At 48.4% G+C, this 16668-nt stretch overlaps 1 long non-coding RNA gene and 2 pseudogenes across 3 annotated transcripts; 2 read left to right on the forward strand and 1 right to left on the reverse strand.

The window, feature by feature from the left end:
• Positions 1-7711: 7711 nt before the first annotated feature.
• On the forward strand, positions 7712-10323 carry LOC147966445 (F-box/LRR-repeat protein 14 pseudogene; annotated as a pseudogene). The gene is made up of 2 exons (XR_015608922.1): positions 7712-7896; positions 8457-10323. The product of XR_015608922.1 is annotated as an F-box/LRR-repeat protein 14 pseudogene (transcript).
• Positions 10324-11272: 949 nt separating this feature from the next.
• LOC147966446 (uncharacterized) lies at positions 11273-13619 on the forward strand. 2 transcript variants are annotated; one of them, XR_015608924.1, is made up of 2 exons: positions 11273-12317; positions 13119-13619. It is a non-coding gene; the product is annotated as an uncharacterized LOC147966446 (long non-coding RNA). The 2 variants fall into 2 exon arrangements; XR_015608925.1 differs by having other exon boundaries at positions 11273-11560.
• A 1389-nt stretch (positions 13620-15008) lies between these two features.
• Positions 15009-16378, reverse strand: LOC147966447 (F-box/LRR-repeat protein 14-like; annotated as a pseudogene).
• Positions 16379-16668: the final 290 nt, after the last annotated feature.

A 16668-nucleotide genomic window follows, 5' to 3' on the forward strand; every position in this document is an offset into this window, starting at 1 on the left:
AGGTAGTAGTAGTAATAATAATATGCAGCTGTTGTTTTTGTGTCGGTCCATAGACCAGAGGTGCAACTCGCCATCTTGATTTGATTGGCCATGCAGGATCCATGAGGAGCACGATCCATCGCGAAGTCAAACTCGTGGCACTCAAAGGGCCAACGATTTTGGTGAGGAAGGAATAGGCAATCAGACACGCGACACTGACCCGGCTGGACGTGAAAGCAGCGTGACTGCTTAGTTAGTACTCCCTCTGTCTCAAAATATAAAAACGTTTTTAACACTACATTAATATCAAAAATATTTTTATATTATGAGACAGGGGGAGTAATAAGTATGACCATAGAAGGTGTAGGCCGATCGATGATTGGTAGCAGATTATCAGTGCTTGCCTTTTCATTTGTTGCAAGGGTGAAGAATGTACCAGCACTGTATGTGTATATAAAAGGTTGGAAGATTTGCTTTTTAGAGCTTTCGTGGCGAGCTTTATCAACAGAGGGAGAATGAAATCCGGAGAATCTTCTCGCCAAACACACGAGTTTAAACCCTCCTGCATTACAGTAAGTGCTACCTTGTTACTTTCGGCTTTGTTCGGTTGTAGTGGAAATAAACCTCTAGTGGATTTAACCCTCTAGAGGATTAGGTGACCCCTGCTTGACACCAAAACCACTCGGGGGCCAAATCCCTGCCACTATGCAATCCAAGCATCAGGCTAAATCTGTTCGGACGGCTGAATCTGATGGAGGTACCGGGCTGGCCGTTCCAGAGGAATTTGGAGCCGTACTCGATGCCCTGCAGGTCTTGTTCCTGGATTCAGCAGTTCGGCCTCGTTTAGGTACACGATCATGAGGCTAAGAATTCAATCTTCACACTTCAAGATTCAAGATCCAAACCAGACATTAGAGGTGGAGGAGCACGGGCTTACCGGTCCACCATTGGGGAAGAATCACGCCGGCTATAGGGTCGTTGTGGACTTGTGGTCGCCAGAAAGCTCACGGCGCTGCTGCTCCGGGTCGCCGGCGAGCTCGCGCCGCCGCTGCGGTTGGATGAGGTGCCGCCGGTTGGGCAGGGGAGAGGAAGAGGAAGGGGACGGGGAAGCACCGCCGCGGTCTCCTCCAGTAGCGTTGTCGCTGGTCCTCCATCTCCAGCGCTGGCGCCGGCGCAGGCGCCACCACACAATCGAAAGAGGGAAAGAGGGGTTGGGGCGAGAGAGAGGACTCGAGCGGGGGTTGCTTCCACGGGGTGGGAGGAGAGTGTTACTTCCCGGCGGTTTCCGCGTGGTTTACGAGAGGTTTGAGTGGGGTTTCATACCGGCCGGTGCTAACCGAAGGCACACAGAGGACAGACCGGGATTGAACCCCGGTCGGGCGAAATCCACGCAGATCGGGCGGATTGGCGCTCAATCCCGGCGGGGTTGGGCGTAACCGAACATAGCCTTCCCTAGAACAATCATCAAATATTATGTTTGTAGAAACACGATAAAGAAAGGTACACTCCTCATAGTAGATAGTGACGACCAGCCCAGCCGGCTTTATGTGTCTCTCGCATTCAGCCGATGTCACCATATGCTCGATCCCGATCGAGTCCACGGCATAAAACATATTGCAGTGTTAGGTTACGATTTACGCACTGATGGATTTCTAAGGAGTGTTGCAATGTTTTGTGACTGGGAAATGCTCCCTAGATATTTTGTCAACATTTCCCGTTGCTTGTCGGGTCTTGCAATCACTGATGTTATTTGTGATAGGATAAGGGGTCAACATTTTTGCCATCCAATGTCGTTATTTGTCTATGTATGATTGCACGATATATTGCTCTCGTGTCTATGCACGTATATATGATGTATAAAGGTGGGCCGCGGACCTCAACTATACAAGGAACTAGGAGGCGGGCCCAATACACAATATGCACATAACACATATACTCAACACTCCCCCCCCCCCCCCCCCCCCCCCCCCGCGCGCGCCAGTCGAAGCGGCACCGCGGCTGACGCAAAGACTGGACCGGAATATCTGCAAATTGTTGGGAAGTGGGGACGTGTAAAACACGAATATGGCCAAGGGCCACCTGTTCCCGAACAAAGTGAATATCCAACTCAATATGCTTGGTCCGTCGATGATGCACCGAGTTAGCGGAGAGGCAGACCGCCGAGACGTTGTCGCAGTAGACCACCGTGGCACGGTCAATAGGGCAAGAGAGCTCCTGGAGCAGCTGGCGAAACCACGAACACTCGGCGACGGCGTTGGCCACCGCTCCATACTCAGCCTCAGCACTGGAACGAGAGACCGTAGGCTGCCACTTGGACGACCACGAGATGAGTGAGGGGCCAAGGTAGACACAATAGCCCGAAGTGGAGCGACGAGTGTCAGGGCAGCCCGCCCGGTCGGCATCGGAGTAGGCGGTGAGGGCGGAGGCGTGAAGCGTGACGCCAAGATCCATAGTGCCACAGATATAGCGGAGAATCCGCTTGACGGCAGCCCAATGAACATCGCGAGGAGCATGCATATGAAGACACACCTGCGACACGGCAATACTGGATCTCCGGTCGAGTCAGAGTGAGGTACTGGAGAGCACCAACGATAGACCGATAGAAAGCAGCATCCGAAGCAGGAGAACCATCCGTGGCAGAGAGCTTGGCCTTCGTATCAACAGGCGTAGCGGCGGGCTTGCAGTTAAGCATGCCGGCGCGCTCGAGGAGCTCATGAGCGTACTTCCACTGATGAAGGAAGAAGCCGTCCGGACGGCGCACCACCTCGACACCGAGGAAGTAGTGCAAAGGACCCAAGTCCTTGATGGCGAACTCAGCGCGAAGACGAGCTGTGAGCTGACTGAGGAGACCAGTCATACATGCCGTCAGGATGATGTCGTCGACATAGAGCAGCAAGTAGGCCGTGTCAGAGCCCTGATGATAGACGAAGAGCGAGGCGTCCGAGCGGGTAGAGCGGAACCCAAGCTGGTGGAGAAACGCCGCGATGCGCTGGTACCAAGCGCGCGGAGCCTGCTTGAGTCCGTACAAGGACCGCGAAAGCAGGCACACGTGGTCGGGAAGCGCCGGGTCAACAAACCCGGTGGGCTGCTGGCAGAAGACCTGCTCCTCGAGGTGACCATGGAGAAAGGCGTTGGAGACGTCCATCTGGTGCACCGGCCAAGCACGGGAGACCGCAAGGTGGAGAACTGTGCGTATCGTGCCGGGCTTGACGGCCGGAGCAAAGGTGTCGGTGAAGTCGATGCCAGCACGCAGTCGGAAGCCACGAACGACCCAGCGCGCTTTGTAGCGATCAAAGGTGCCATCAGGACGGAGCTTGTGTTTAAAGACCCACTTCCCAGTAATCACGTTGGCGTGCCGGGGACGGGGAACAAGCTGCCACGTCCGGTTGCGCAACAGGGCGTCAAACTCCTCTTGCATCGCAGCCATCCACGGCGGGTCACGAAGAGCGGCTCGAACGGAGGACGGCAACGGCGACGGCTCAGAGGTGGACGCCGCATGGACGTAGTCATCCGAGGCGTAGCGCGAGCTCGGGCGAACGCCCGTACGGGCGCGGGTGACTGGACCGGCCACAGGCACCGAGGGGTCCGCGGGCACCGGCGGCGCCAGGGGGCCCGCGGGCGCCAATGTCGGGGGCACCGGGGAGGGGGGCGCGGGCGCCAACGCCGGGGGCGCCGGGGCGCCGCGGGGGCCGCGGGCGCCAACGGCGGGGGCGCCAGCACCGTGGCTGTAGGAGGCGCCGCATGCATGGGGCGCGCCTCAAAGCCAGGGGCGGGCCAAGAAAGACGCGCGAGCGCCCTGGGAAAGGCGTCGAGGAGCCCGTGTCACCAGTGGCGGAAGGAACAGCCGGGGGTACCTGGTGAAACAAAAACACATGCTCATCAAAGTAAACGTGCCGGGAAGTGAACACACAGTGGGAGACAGGATCGTAGCACCGATATCCCTTGGAGTTGGAGGGGTAGCCGATGAAGATGCAAGCGACAGATCGAGGTGCAAGCTTGTGAGAAGCAGTGTCGGCAGTGCTGGGATAGCAAAGGCACCCAAAAATACGCAAGCCATTATAAGCTGGGGGCGTACCAAAGAGAAGATGGTGAGGTGCGTAGTTCCACCGTGGGCGGCAGGGTCTAATGTTAAGGAGAAATGATGCAGTGGCAAGTGCGTCCGGCCAGAAACGAGGCGGCACATTAGCATGAAACAGGAGCGTGTGAACGCAGTCGTTCAGAGTGCGAAGGACGCGTTCGGCTCGACCGTTCTGCTGTGAAGTATACGGGTATGTGAGACGAAAAATGTGCCGTGATGCGACAGAAAAGTGCGGAAAGTAAGGTTGTCGAACTCTTTTCCGTTGTCAGTCTGAAGAGCAAGGATGGGACGCCCAAACTGCGTGCTGACATAGGAGTAAAAAGCCGTCAAAGTGGAGAGTGCATTCGACTTTTTGCGCAAAGAAAAAGTCCACACATAATGAAAATAATCATCAAGGATAACCAGATAATATAAATAGGCCGAATTACTAGGAACCGGAGAGGTCCACACATCGCTATGAATCAACTGAAAAGGAAAAGAAGCTATGGTGGTGGAGTTATTAAACGGGAGGCGAACATGTTTGCCGACACGACATGCATGACAGGTGTGATCCTCTAACTTATGACAACTAAAACTGAAACTCCTAAGAATATAACGAAGTGTGACGGGGTTGGGATGACTCAAACGAGCGTGCCAGAGATCGACGCCGGTGGAGAGAGCAACCGGTGCGGTGGTGGAGATGGACGGCGAATGCACCGGATAGAGCTCGTCGAGACTGTCACATCGATGAAGTACCATCCTGGTTCGAGCGTCCTTGACACAAAACCCAAGCTCGTTAAATTCAACAGTAACAGGATTTTCACGAATTAAACGGCGAACGGAAACAATGTTCTTAATAAGATAAGGTGACACAAGGATGTTAGACAAAGTAATAGGCATGGAATTAGAAGGAAAAAATGTGTGCCCGACATGTGTGATGGGGAGTGTGGAACCGTCGCCGACAATGATGCGGCGGTCGGTGGTGACGGGAGTAAAGGAGGTAAGATTATCAGGATGAGCAAACATGTGAGCCGTAGCCCCGGTATACATGTATCAATCATCACCTCCGGTGTAGTTGTTCGGCGTAGGAGCGGCATACAGTGCGGGAAGGAGCACTGGGTCCCAGGGCGCCGGCGGTAGGGCCGGCGAGGGGAACGGGGACGCCATGGGGAGGCCGTAGCCACCGCTCGGCAGCGGCAGCGGGTACTCTCCAGACGGTATGGGAGGCAGCCCTGGCTGCGACTGCGGTGCCGAGTAGGCCGGATGGCCCGCCGGAAAAACCTGCTGGCCCGCTGACAGATGCTGCAGGTGCTGGGCGCCGGTTGGCTGCTGCCGAGCGGGCGAGTGCTGGCCTGCAGACGACCCCCACCAATACCTGGTAGCCCCGTACACGGGCGCATCGAACGCCTCACGCGACAGCAAAGAGTCGATGGGCGGAGGCAGTGCCGGCGGCGGGGCGACGACGAACGGACCGAAGAGCGCCAACGGTGAGACGGCGACATACACCAGCAAGGACAATAAAACCAAGCCATGCGGCAAGTCGGGACGGACTGGCGGGGCCGCGCTGTAGAGCACCGGCGGGGGGCCAGCAGAGGCGGTGGCGGACGGGCCTCCCGGCAGAGGCATGTAAACTTGACGTTGGTCTTCACTTAATCTTGCGGAGACGTGCATCGGGTGATCTGTCGAGACGCGCGATGAGCAAAATTGAGAAGACACGGACGAGCGGTGATGCACTCCAGCCCGTGTAACGCGTCCTTGTACAGAACGTGCACCCATGCATGTGTCTGCATGTGCATGCACGTGAGTCATGACTCTGAATGCGAGTTAATTGCATAGAAGTATCACAATTCAGGCATCACATACAGATTGGTATCACGATTGTTAATTTTTATATGTCAGTATCAACATTGGTCCAGGTTTTTACAAATTAGGCTAAACCGTGTATTTATACGTATTGACAGTGTATCTGACTGTTGGGGCCGTCTGTCAGGTGCCCACGTGGCATATTTTTTGCAGAACACCCCCTTGCTTTTATACGTAATCACATAAATTACTTTTGCGGGAAAAATGTTAAAGTGAGAGAAATTTTTTATCGGACTTGTTTGAAAGTTTCCAACGAACTGAACAAATAAATAAAATAAACGAAAACTCGCGCGCGCCAGGTTTAAACGCGTATTTATACGTATTGACAGTGTATCTGACTGTTGGAGCCCGTCTGTCAGGTGCCCACGTGGCATATTTTTTCCAGAAAACCCCCTTGCTTTATACGTAATCACATAAATACCCGTTATTTTTGCGGGAAAAATGTTAATGTGAGAGAATTTTTTTCTCGGACTTGTTTGAAAGTTTCCAACGAACTGGACAAATAAATAAAGTGAACAAAAAACCACACGCGCCAAGTTTCGAACCTGTGACCTACAGCGCGCTACACCCGCGTGCTGGTGTAGCGCGCTGTAGGTCACAGGTTCGAAACCTGGCGCGTGTGGTTTTTCGTTCACTTTATTTATTTGTCCAGCTCGTTGGAAACTTTCAAACAAGTCCAAAAAAAAAAAATTCTCTCACGTTAACATTTTTCCCGCAAAAATAACGAGTATTTATGTGATTACGTATAAAGCAAGGGGATTTTCTGCAAAAAATATGCCACGTGGGCACTTGACAGACGGGCCCCAACAGTCAGATACACTGTCAATACGTATAAATACACGTTTTAGCCTAATTTGCAAAAACCCGGACCAATGTTGGTACTGACATGTAAAAATTAGCAATCGTGATACCTATCTGCATGTGATGCCCGAATTGTGGTACTTCTGTGCAATTAACTCCCTGGATGCGGACGACTGCGGGCGAGCGGGAGAAGCGCTGCAGGCGGGCGTGCGATGCGAAGGAGCGCTGGGGAGTGAAAGGACTCGGTAGCGGCTCAGGAAGGCGATCGGGCACGCGAGCGGCGGCGGCGGCGGCGGTGCGGTGGAGACGCGCGGCGGCGGCGGCGAAAGCGAGAAGAAAACCTAAAAAACGGATACCATGTATGATTACACGATATATTGCTCTCGTGTCTATGCACGTATATATGATGTACAAAGATGGGCCACGGCCCGCGGACCTCAACTATACAAGGAACTAGGAGGCGGGCCCAATACACAATATGCACATAACACATATACTCAACAGTCTGAAGTTAGACATCATAGTACTTATAATATAACTAGTTAATAAATCATCTAGACTTAGACACAACAATATAAAGCACAATATTGTCATAATAAACGAGCCGGTGCTACCTCACATCTCTGTCTCACACTCTTTTACTGACACCAATATGAAATAAACTTGTACGTACTCTCAGTCTCAATATTTTGTTAGTCATGAGTTGCCCGCTTATGGCCGTACGCTACGCATCGCAGTTTGGCTTAATGCCGGGATGGTTTATCATCCCGGGCAGTCAGCTGTAACTCTGTAGATTTAGAATAAAACTCCTTTTACCCCCACAAAAAAATTTAAATTAAGACAAAACCAAAATATTTTTTTATTGAATGAGAAACAAAAAAAAACTGAGAGAGAATGAGAAACTTTTTTTTTGAGACACGAATGAGAAACATTTGGACTTAGCACGCATCATCATCAAGTCGGCCCAAGCCCAAGCCTTCTCTGCTGCTGCGTACTAATCCATTCGAGATCCCGAAGCCGACGCTCCCCTATAGAAAAAAAGCACGCACGCCGCGAGTGAAAGCGAGGGTTTGCTTTGCCGTCGACCTCGCCGCGGAGGTTTCTTCGCCCAATCCACCCACTCGATCACCGCTGTTCCCGCCCAGATCTCCCCTCCCGGTCGGCGCCGCCCTCCCTGGTTCGTCGGCTCCTTCGAGGTACGGATCTGGGTCCCTTCCCTTCTCGAGCAACATTGGTTGAGCCAGCCGAGGTGCTGTCGATTCTTCCACTTGACTTCTTTTGATTCCGTTCTGCAATGTCTGCATAAATCCTGTTCTCCCACCTGCGTATGAGCCTAGAATATCCTCTGTGCAATCCTAGAGGAAATAGCCTGCTTTAATTAATTTTAGTAAAACCTGTTATTAAGCGCCCAGAAATATCCTTGCAGATGTGAGTTCAGTTGGATGTTTAATTACCTTGTGGTCTTGTAGTTCTATTTGGTCTATTCGTAGACTGTAAGAGGTCAGGTTAATTTGATTTCCCTGACAACGTTTTTCCGTTCCATGACATGGATACAAGTATTGGGCTTTTGCATTAGGTGATTGCTGCAAGCTAAGCACATAATTTGGTGTCTGTTCCAAGATAAGCGCATAATAGATCTTCCAACAGATATAAAAAAGTTAAATGTTTCACTAGTGTTTCCTTTTACATTAGTTCGTACAGCTGTTATTTGGTTATCTTGTTCTGTTCCGTTCTGACTATAGAATCTTTGCTTCAGTGCCTGTCGGGTCTTGAGACTGCCCAAGTTGTGCAGCTAAGATACTCAATGGAGGATCTCCCAGAGCCACTGCTTGCAGAGATCGTCAAGAGGATTACCCAGACAAGTGATCTCAATTCTCTTTCCCTTGTGTCGAAGCAGCTCTGCACCGTCGAGGCGGAGCACAGGGATGCTATCCGCATTGGCCGTGGACTCAATCCTTCAACAGAAGCCTTGGTATCTCTCTTCTCCCGGTTTCCCAATTTGGTGAAAGTAGAGATCGATTACTCTGGGTGGAAGTCTACTGACGCGGAGCAGTTGAACAACCAAGGCCTTTATGTTCTATCATCTCACTGCCCCTCGCTGTCTGATCTTGCTTTAAGCTTCTGCTCATACATCGACGACACTGGTCTTGGTTATCTATCTGACTGCAAAAAATTGAGGTCCCTCAGGCTGAACCGTGCACCAGCAGTCACTTCTACTGGGATTTTTCGGGTGGCGGTTGGTTGCAGGTATCTGTCAGTTCTCCACCTTGTTGACTGTAAGGCAGTAGACAACAGGGAGTGGCTTGAGTACTTTGGGAGGTATGGATCGTTGGGTGAACTTGTTGTAAAGGATTGTGATGGAATCAGCCAGTATGACCTCTTAAAGTTTGGCGCAGGATGGGCAAATCTCCAAAAGTTTGAGTTCGAGATTAATGGAGATTATTTCATGTTATTTGCTCGTGATCCCTCCATCGTGTCTGGCTACCCATATAGCTATGACATCTGCTGTGATAGCTTGAAGGATCTTCGGTTGGCTCATATTATAACAAATGAAGAAATTGGACTTCGTTTTCTCCTGGGGAAGTGCAAAGCATTAGAGACACTTTACCTGGAGTATGTTATTGGTCTACATGAGAATGAGATGATTTCACTATTCCAGAGGTGCAGCAACCTTAAAACTGTCGCACTTCGACTCAGGCCTCTGCGCTGTGAAGATTTTGAGTATAGGACAGCACTGACTGATGCTAGCCTTAAGGCTCTAGCTGTTAGCTGCCCGATGCTTCAGGTTGTTGAGCTCACATTCGCATTTTGCGACCCCGATTGGCCTACTGAAATAGGTTTCACACAAGAGGGCATTTTGACGCTGATCCAATCTTGTCCAATTCGCGCTCTTTTGCTAAATGGTGCCAGCATTTTGTATGACGAGGGGATGAAGTGCCTCTCATCCTCACCGCTCCTGGAGAAGCTCGAGCTCGTGGACTGCTGCTCTATAACTGATGCTGGTATGAATTTCATTATTCAGGCTCCTTGCTTGAGGAGTCTCACACTCCGCCAATGCAATAAAGTAACAGACAATGGGATGGCTGAGCTGGCACGTTCACAGAAGTTGGAGTCACTGACCGTGATAGGCTGCCGCCGGATCTCTCTGAAGGGTGTGCGAGGGGCTGCCAAAACAGTTCGCTACTCTGCAGAGTTTGAAAGCCTAGAGTTTAAAAGCAATTAACATGAACATAAAATGACTGCTGTCGCCCTGAATCCAGTATTTGGCTATTAATTTGTGTTCACTATATATCAGCAGAAGTTTGAAACCGCAAAACTATGAAAGCAAACTCGGAGGACAGGTGCACCTGCCATTTCCAATTGGCTTCAGATGTTCTAGACTTGCTTTGGTAGCGCGAGATCTGTCTTAGGAATTTGACAGAATTCTTGCGTATCCTATGACAGCAACTTCGATTTGTAATCTATTTGCATTGCTCCTGTCTGTACTTCATTTGCTTTTTCAATTTATTCTTATAGCTTCAGTGTTTGAATTTCAAAAGAATATCAGGTTCTTTTGGCTGCTTGTGCAACATTTAAGGTTCAGGCGTCATTGAGCGCATTAAACCTGGAGATTAGATCTGCTAGTCATTTCTTTACAGTGGTTCCTGCTCATAACATATCAACACAACGCATGGCGCACATATTATGAAACAAAGCAAAGAGGTTATGAACAGTGAACAGATGCCTTTTTCTCACACTGAACATACATACATGTACATGGTGATAGTTCTGTGCAAAACGGCAGAGAAAACAGATATGGTACAGCGACTCAGCATATCACTTGATGTAATCTAGTGTAGTCTCCATGCTGCTTGGCCATAGCAAATGTCTTCATCTAAAATTGTAAGGGCATCAGAGGCGTTACACACAAGAACCAGCAAGCTGCCGGCTAATTCCTTAGTAACAGAAACTCTTTGGGTGGAGAAGAACTGACGAATGATCAGATACATGCTGATTTACAGAAAGATAGTCAGAGAATCAACATTCGAGAAAGAGGGTTACAGATCAGCTCATGAAGATAAAAGAGGCAGTTTTCTGAACCTTTGCCAGGACAACGGAGAGATGTGTGCTTTGACAAGCATGCACAGATCAGCAGAGGGAAGTAATTCCTCAAGTATGCCTGATTCCACTTGCAATGTTAAGCAGTACATCCTTGCTCTCCCTGCCAGCCATCGATCGTCCCGCCTCATCGAGGCCATCTCTGCAGCTATCGCCATCGACGACAGGAGCGAGGCGGCGCTCCAACAGTTGAGGCGGCTACTGCCGGCAGTGATGGAGGCACGGCCTCTGCTGGAGAACCTGCTGGTGGCAGCGCAGGTGCTGCGGTGGCGCAACCCACCGTCGGTGCAATCAGTCCCCAGCCCCAACTAACGTTTTCTACTCGTCGAAGGTACTTGAAACTCGTGTATTTTTAGACTTACCTCAGGCGCCAATCATATACTATTACAAAAGAAACCAGGTGCTGCTACTATGAGAAGTTTCCTACTAATATATTTTGACTGAACTTTTCTGAATTGTTCGAACATACAGGAAAAAACAGTTTCTCCGAACCTGTGTTCCTGCTCTGCAACACCATGGCGTTCGTGGCGTCCCTGCTCATCACCATGCAGCTCATCATCCATGGCAAGAAGCTCGGTCTCTCAAGCAATGCATGTGCGTAGTAGTCGCGCTGGTCGGCCTTGTCGGCGCATACCCCGCCTAGGTTGTGTCCCTGGTTGGTGCCGTTCTGGCATACATCTTTGTCCATCGCTTCTATACTTGTCGTCGTTCCACTCCAGGCCAACAAACTTATGATAATCAGAAGACCAGTGATGATGCCAGGTAATGAACAATACAATGTACTAGAGCTTTCCTTCAGAAGATTCATCTATTTTACAATGGCAAGAACCAAAGAAACTTCGTTGTGAGATTATATAGATGGAGCAAGCATAACAAAAACATATTCATGTCTAGTCTCCTGCTTCTTTCACTCACATCTACGTATGGTTCATCCTACTGTCATGATTAATTGGTGTTTGGTCTTAATCATATCAAATACTCCCTCTGTAACTTAATGTAAGACGTTAGGCAGTATGTGCGTTAGTGAATCAGCTACAGACCAACGCATGAAGCTTGAGAGCCCTGAAGCAGTGTACTATAATTGATCATGCTTATAGTGCTACCTACAAATGTTTTTTAACTGTCGGTGAGGGGGGCTCCGCACTTGAACCTATGAGACCACACAGTACGCCAACAATGATATTTGTGATATTGACAACCAAGGTCTCTAGGTCAACCGGACGAAATACTAAAATACGCATTGTGATAACAAGGCTTATGTAGATTCGAGGTTCGGTACACGGTCCGATGATAATAAGGGAGCAGAGAGTGCTTAAGCTAGAAACTGCAGAAAGAAATACAAAGGCACATCGATCCTGTGAAACTCTACTAGACATCCCAGAGGAACTGCAGGTTGAAGAGCTATGGCCTAGTCCTTGCGCGGAGGATGGAGATGAACATCTCAAGATGACACAAGCGCTTTCGTCATTGCGGTAGACTGCTACTCGCTGCTACTACCATAACCGAAGACTCTACACTGGTAATTTGATTGATTACCACGCTCCCAAATATATGCTGCCACTAGATTACCGATGTCTCCCAGTCCTAATACATCATGTATACCACGATAAGCATGGATGCATGCGACTTTGGTCCATTTCTTTATACTCTGAATTTTGCTTCATTTGTTGTAATACTGGCTAAGTAAAGGTTGTTGCTCTATTATATAGCCCCCTCATTGATCTCTATTGATGTACAAGTACTGTACTACTGGACAAGGTTGCTGTGCCAATTATCACTTTCAATTTCCATGATTCGATATTGTACAAGCTGATAGGTAGCACATGGCATATGGGTACGTATCGTGAATCTCATGGCATTAGAAGGACGTACCCATATGCGGTAAATAGGAGATACTCCCTCTGTTCCTTTATATAAGGTGTATTTGTTTTTCGATAAAATTTTAGAATGTAAGGTGCATTTCTTCTAATTCCTCATAATTCCCTTGTTAGCCCTCCAGAAGAAAGGAAAGTATATATCTCTTTTGATTGTCAGTATCTCTTCTTGTAGAGAAAGAAGGAAAATATCTCTCTGTCGATTGCATGTATCTCTTACTTTGCTAGAACAACTGATTTACTCGCCACTAACTAATCAATTTGCCAAGGATAATTTTGTCCTAACATGTCTATAATTATGTGCCTTGGTCACCGTGTCAAAAATAATACACCATAAATAAAGGAACGGAGGGAGTAGTACTCTGTTTGATAATGCACAAATCACTGACCCTTGTGTCCTCATTGATATGATTGCCAGATGGCTAAATGATTGGAGTATTTTGCAGAAAAAGCAGGAAATCGAAGAAATCTGAAGTGATTGGTAAGAATGCCAAAGTAGACAGCAAATGAAGTCTTTCGTGCAATTCAAGGTTGAGATTTTTTGGTGTGCTCCGAATAGAGTGACGATCTGGGGAAGTCAGCATGTGCGAGGACCCTGATGGAGAAGCTCCTTTCGGGTATTTGCTGTATAGTTTGCTTTGCTCAATGTAATGGCTGGCAATGTACTTTGCTTTCCCCCCTATTGTCGTAGTTAGTTGGTTGATTGTACTATTAGTATAAGCAGGGTCTCAAACATTGCTTCTTATCTTCCTGGGCATCTGTTGATTGTGATCTGAAGTCCCAGGTGGATTTCCCAGATCATGGTCAGCTTGCGGCTTGTAAGGTGCTCTAGGATATTTAGTTTGTGTTGCCTTTTATTTCCTGTTTACTGTACTAATTGTGTTCATATGTGCAATGCATGATGTTCTACAAGCAGCCAGAAGAAAGAACATATTCCTTTTTTTTTACTGTGCCAACTTCTACAGGACAAGAGAGCCAAAGTAGTATTTGCAAGAATCGGATACAACCAGAAAGCAGTGAACTGAAGTGACGCGGTTGGAGATCACATGGCACCTCCAGCCATATAGCAACTATTTATGGACGGGCATGCCGCGATGAAACAATCGAATCGGATCCTCGGCAAAAACCAACGAGCCCGAGTCGACTTCGTTTCTGAAGATCATTACATTTCCCCAATCAATTGAGATTACGGCAGAAGGTCGAGCCCTGCAGCTCCGGTTATCAGCCGATTGTGCAACTAGAAGAACCTGTAATTCGTTTCAAATCTGAAGGCCCATGTTAGGTCTCAATGAAAGGAGCTCAGTGCCCCCCTTGTTGTGACTTTAAGAAACAATGTAAAGACAATATAAATACCCAAAACAACTGTCATTCAAAACTCGCAACGCGTTAAAATCCGGACAAATTCCTGAGGCGCTTATAAAGTCTAAAATGACCTCGGAGTTCAGTCACACGAAAGTGTAAGGTAGATTCTCTTCCAGTTACTATCATATATACTCCCTCAGTCCCAAAAAATCAGCTACACTTATTTTGAGACGGAGGGAGCATGTGCCACTACATGCATATATATATGCAGCAACAGAAACTAGGAGTAGTTAAATTCTGCAACTACATGCAGCAACAGAAATTAAAAGCCGAACATTACTTCTGAGACTGAGACAGATTGAGCTTCATCCTTTTAGGCTGTCGTGGCTCTCAATCTCTGCGGAGTAGTGAAATGATTTGGCAGCCCCCTGGACACCGTCCTGAGAGATCTGACGGCACCCTATAAAAGTCAGGGGCACCGGCTTCTGCCAACGTACCAGTGCAACCATTCCATTATCTGTCAGTTTCTTGCATTTGCAGAGTGTGACCTTGTTAAGAAAATTTCTTGTGATGCAGAAACTACTGCATTCCACAAGCAACCCAAAACAACCTGCTATTGCTTCCTGTTGTTCTATGCCGCGCAAAAGCCGGCCTCAACCGACTTTTTACAAGATAAATGAAGTATTTCCAACAGTCAGATATAGTGAGGTTTCTGAAGATCATTGCATCTCGCCTTCTCCAGCGGTTCCAGTCGGTTGAGATTAGGAGTTTGGCACCCAAGATGGAGCCCTGCAGCTCCGGTTATCACTCCTCAGATCTCGTCGGAAGACACAGCGAGCTCTGCAATGACAATGTGAATACATGAAAGGAGCTCTCCTCCCCTTTTTTCTTCTTTTAAAGAAGCAATGTGAATACATTATAATACGGAAAACAACCGTCATTTAAAGTCCCACAACATGCAAGAATTTGACACGAATAGGGAAATAAATAGGAAAAATAACCTTCATTCCAAGCCTAGCGAGACGGAAGAATTTGAGAAACTCGTGAGTTGCTAACAGTCTAAAATAATAACCGAGGCATTGGAGTTGTGCCACACGAAAATGTCAACGCGTACATCTGTTCTCTAGTTACTTTCATGATACTGTAACTACTAAAACTCCATATACTGAATCCGCATTCCTTTTAAGCTGCCGAGGTTTTCAATCTCTGCCGAGTAGCGAACTGTTTTGGCAGCTCCCTGAATGCCCTCCTGAGAGACCTGGCAGCAGCCTATAACCGTCAGTGACTCCAACTTATGAGAACGTATGAGTGCAGCCATTCCATCATCGGTGATGCTGCTACATTGACGTAGCGTGAGGTGACTCAGACAAGGAGCCTGAGCAATGAGATCCATCCCAGCATCAGTTATAGACTTGCAATGCACGAGCTCGAGTGTCTCCAGAAACTGTGAGGATGAGAGGCCCTTCATCCCCTCGTCACGGAAAATGGTGGCACCGTTAAGCACAAAAGCACGAATCGGACAGGATTGGATGAGCGCTACAATACCCTCTTGTGTGAAGCCTATATCTGTTGGCACGCACAGAGCAAAATGCGAATGTGAGCTCAACAACCTGAAGCATAGGGCAGCTGAGTGCTAGAGCCTTAAGGCTAACATCAGTCAATGCTGTCCTAAACTCATAATCTTCACAGTGCAGAGGGATGAGTCGAAGTGAGATGCTTTTAAGGTTGCTACAATTCTGGAATAGTGCGATCATCTCACTCTCACTTAGACCAATAACGTACTCCAAATAAAGTGTCTCCAATGCTTTGCACTTCCCCAGGAGAAAACGAAGTCCAATTTCTGGCTGAGTTATAATATGAGCCAATCTAAGATCCTTCAAATTATCACAGCAGATGTCATAGCTATATGGGTAGCCAGACACGTAGGAGGAATCATGGGCCCCCATCTCAACGTAATTTCCATTAATCTCAAACTCAAATTCCCAGTAGAAGTTACTGCTGGTGCGTGGTTCGGCCTGAGGGACCTCAAATTTTCGATCTCAGCTAGATAATAAAGACCAATGTCATCGATGTAGGCAGCAAGATGATAGAACAAGGAGGCCTTTGTTTTTCAACTGGCCCCCATCACTGGGCTTCCATTCAGAATAATTGATCTATACTTTCATCAAATTGGGGAACCGGGAGAACAGCGATACCAAGGCTTCTGTACTAGGGCCGAGTCCACAGCCAACACGGATAGCATCCCTATGCTCCGCCTCGACGGTGCAGAGCTGCTTTGACACGAGGGAAAGAGAATTACGATCACTTGTCTTGGTAACCCTCTTGACGATCTCTGCAAGCAGTGCCTCTGGGAGACCCTCCATCGAGAATCTCCGTGGCATGACTTGGGAATCTCAATGCTCGACAGGGTGCTGAAATTAAAATATTATTATCAGAATGGAACACATCAAGATAATCAGATAATAGCTTTTAAACTCATGTAAAGGAAACATTGATGAGGCTTCAAACGGTTATGTATCTTCGGAAAGATTTGTGTGCTAATCTTCACAATGAACCCTAATTGGGAACTGAGTCATAGCGGATTGTGGTGTATGTCCCTACCGAGTAGGGTTGGAGTCCTGTGACGAGCGCCAGTGTCTCACAATAACTTAATAAAATTATACAGGGCAGCTCCCCCTTCAGACTCAATTCGTT

Source organism: Triticum urartu, chromosome 6A (genome assembly GCF_056163025.1).
Source record: "Triticum urartu cultivar PI428250 chromosome 6A, HENAU_Tu73, whole genome shotgun sequence".
NCBI classification, from domain to species: Eukaryota; Viridiplantae; Streptophyta; class Magnoliopsida; order Poales; family Poaceae; genus Triticum; species Triticum urartu.